Genomic DNA, 4,263 nt, shown 5'->3' on the forward strand with positions numbered 1-4,263 from the left:
AACTTATACTTGTAGTGGTGCTTGTGTTTGGCTTAGTCCCCATTACTCCATAAGAATCATAGAGCCTGTTTCCAGGTTCCTCTTGCGTATATTTTCCTCCCGTGAACGTGGCGCCGGAAGCACATGCTTTAATAATTAAGATATTGGACTCATAATCCTAAGATTGTAGTTTCGATTCTTGGAGCGGAGGATTCGTTGTGATCTTGAGCAAAACACTTCATTTCACGTTGCTCCAGTCCACTCAGCTGGTAAAAATTAATTAAGCCATTTGTGTTTCTAGTGATGCGCAATTAGTAAGAGCACGTGGCCCAGTCGTTAGGATAAGGGTCGATGACTGTAAGATGTGTTCGATTTCCGACCCAGGCAAGACACTTCATTTCATGTTACTCCAGGCTACTCGTCCGAAAAATGAATCTGTCGACATGCTGTACAGAAACTCATCAGTTCAGTGAAAAATACAGCAGAAAAAATTCTTTCCAGAATAAAAGGTCCAACCCTATGACAGATTACAGAAGTTATACAGATACAGGCGGCAGCCTTTTCCTACTTATTTAATATGAAGAACTAGAGTCACAGTACCCCACTTGTGGCAAACCGTCACCACAAAGGATAAAAATAATCCCCAAACAACAAGCGTGGCTGTGTGATAAGGAGCTTGCTTCCCAACTACATGATTTCAGGTTCAGTCCCACTGCATGGTTTCTGCTGTATTCTACTTTTTTCTACTTTAGCCTCGAGCCGACCGAAACCTGGCTTAAAAATAAATATCGGAGTCAATTCATACGACTAAAGTACTTCAAAGCGGTGTTCCAGTAAGTTCGCCGTCTAATGACTGAAACAGATAAAGGGTAAAATATAAGCAAACGGACTCCAAAGAAACAGGCGTTGGTCTGCGTCGATTAAAAACAATCCACTGAACACGCCGGGGAGAATGTACATTCGAACGCATAGGACAGTCTTTCTTCAGAGAAAGGCTGAAAGGAGAAAAATTAATGAGGATTAATGAGAGAGTCGGGGACACAACTCTGCTGTGTCTCGTTAATTTCTCTCTTCTCTACTTTTCCTGAAGAAGGACTCGGGCCGAAACGTTGGATTTTCCACTCGCCACGGCAAGTTTACTTTACACGTTTTATAAAATTTACCACACTTTGACACGCACACAGACGCACACAGACGCACACACACAAGGATAGTGTGAGAAAGGCAAAGAATGGCGTTAATGATGATGATTTATCATAAAACAATATAATTGAAATATGGATAATAAGAGATGTTGACTGTATTATCGTATTTGTTGATGCCGCTGTATCGTGCTTGTTGTTGTTGTTAATACTCTTGTTGTTATTGTCAAGGAGTTGTTCTAGCTGTTGAAAACGTAGTTGTTGTTATTGATTAAGTTGTTGAGGCAGTTGTTGTTGTCGGTGTAGTCTTTTTCAGACGGTAGTGGACAGTGAAATCAATACTAGTTAGGCCAGTAAATTAAATTAATTCTCCAACTTAAGTATGTTCGGTATATCTGCGTTAACAACGGCAGTCTGAGAGGCATGGATTGTGAAGATAATGTTGGTGGCAACAGCGATGATGATAATGATGATGACTGTGGTAATGGTGTTGGTGGAGGTCGTGGTGGTGTTGGTGGAGGTCGTGGTGGTGTTGGTGGAGGTCGTGGTGGTGTTGGTGGAGGTCGTGGTGGTGTTGGTGGAGGTTGTGGTGGTGTTGGCGGAGGTTGTGGTGGTGTTGGCGGAGGTTGTGGTGGTGTTAGTGGTGGTGTTGGTGAAGATCATAATGGTAATGAAAACGATGACGAGGAAGAAGGATGTGGATCGTTGGCGAAGAAAATAGCAACAAAGATCATCGCCATCATCATAATCATCTTCGTGAAGAACGCTGTCATCACCATCACCATCATCATCTTGTTAAAAAAAACAAAACAAAAGAAATCTAGATGAAAGCGCTGATCGATTGAGAGACAAATGGCCACCGTACCAACTAAACAAAAACCTTATATTATTATTATAACTTAATATTTATTTTATATAGTATAATATATATACGCAATTATTTTGCGTTTGTCAGTTGCATTCTGTGTTATACACTGTCTTCCTTCTTCGTTGTTGTCTACCTCTGTCTCTTTCTTTCCCTGTGTTCTTTCATTTCGCTCTTTCACTCGTTCTTCTTTTGTCTTTTTGTTTTTCTTGTTGTTTTTGTCTCTTAATACACATTTTTATTTGTCTCTTATTGATCGATGTTTTATATATGCGAGGTTAATTTTTCTTCTCTGTATATGAGTTTGAGCGTGCGTGTGGCTGTGTATGTGTGTAAATAGTATATATGTATATGTGTATCTGAATATATATATATATATATATATATATACACACGTATGTGTACATATATACGCATGCACATATTTACACGCACACACACGCACACACACACATATATATACGTATGTATATATATATATATATACGTATGTCTATATATATATATACACGTATGTATATATTCATATGTACATTTGAATGTAAATGTTATGTATACATATATATTTGTATATATGTGTTTGTGTGCCCATATATGGATATATATCCGTATGTGTATATATATATATACGGATGTATAGAAGTATGTATTTATACATATATGAATGTACGTATGTATATATATATAAATGTATATATTGATACGTGTGTATTTGTGTGTGTACATGTATGTAAATACGCATACGCACACATTTCTTTGTCAGTATATTCATATATATTTAATATGTACACATACACACATATATATGCATGTGTATGTAAGGGTGTGTGAGTGTGTATATGTGTGTGTTTGTGCTTGCATATACCCGTATGTCCATATATCGGAATATGGTAATGCGTTATGTGACATTTGGGACGTTGGAAACCCAAAGTTTGTGGTTCTATTGATGTTGGGAGATAGTAAAAGTTGGCCATGAAACAAATATGAAAGAAAGGCAGAAGGAAAGGTGGTGGGGGGGGAGGGGGGAGGAAGAAGAAGGGAAAGAATGAAAGATCTAAAGAAATGAAAGTAAAGAGGAAAGAAAGACAAGATGAAGAATGGAAAGGAAAACATCGATACAAATTTCGTTTCGATGTTTGCATTTTGGTCATCCATATCCATTAACCCGTGAGAAAGACATACTCACACACACACACACACACATATATGTGTGTGTGTGTGTGTGTGTGTGTGTGTTTACCCGCAAATGTGCAGGTTTATGCGCTTGTATATAAATATATATATGAACACATGCCTATGTATATACCTATATATATGTACGTATATATACACACACACTCTCCCCCTCTCTCTCTCTCTCTCTCTCTCTCTCTCTCTCTTTTTTTCTCTTTCTCTCTCTTTCTCTCTCTTTCTCTCTCTTTCTCTCTCTCTCCCCCTCTCTCTCCCCCCCCTCTCTCTCTCTATATATATATATATATGTATTTATGTATATAGTGGTTTTCATATAAATCAAAACTCTTGGTCTGGGCTCGCTGTCGGACTTTTCTATTGAACTCATTATCAAGGACTCTGTATAATTTATATCATACATACACCCATACATAGATAAAAGCATGTACATACAATCGTAAATATTTTCATTCCTTCTCTCTCTCCGTCTCCCTCTCTCCACACGCGCGCGCGCTAAGCAATAACCAAATCAACGAAACTTTATATAGCTTCTATTAGATTTTGAAAACTAACAAAAGAAATATCTATCTTGTGAGATTCCTCAGTGCCTCATGTCTCTTTAAGCTTCACTCTTTTCCTTACTTCCCTCCTTTCTGTCCTTTTTCTTTTTCTTTCTTTCTTTCTTTTGCTTGTTTCAGTCATTGGACAGCGGCCATGCCCTGGCAGCTCCTGGAAGTGTTTTTTGTCGAACCGTTAAGTTACGAGGACGTAAAGGAAACACCTGTGCCAAGTGGTCAGAGGCAAAAGCACACACACATGCACGACAGGCTTCCACGCAGTCTCCTATTCGTTTGCTGCCCACAGGGGAGCTACACACAGAAGGGACAAACAAGGACAGACAAACGGATTAAGTCGATTATGTCGACCCCAGTGCGTAGCTGGATACTTATTTAATCGACCTCGAAAGGATGAAAGGCGGAATTTGAACTCAGAACGTAGCGGCAGACGAAATACCGCTAAGCATTTCGCCCGGCGCGCTAACGTTTCTGCCAGCTCACCGCCTTCCACGCAGTTTCTGTCTACAAAATTCACTGGGAATGCATTGGT

Source organism: Octopus bimaculoides, chromosome 26, assembly GCF_046866305.1.
Source record: "Octopus bimaculoides isolate indiv1 chromosome 26, ASM4686630v1, whole genome shotgun sequence".
NCBI classification, from domain to species: Eukaryota; Metazoa; Mollusca; class Cephalopoda; order Octopoda; family Octopodidae; genus Octopus; species Octopus bimaculoides.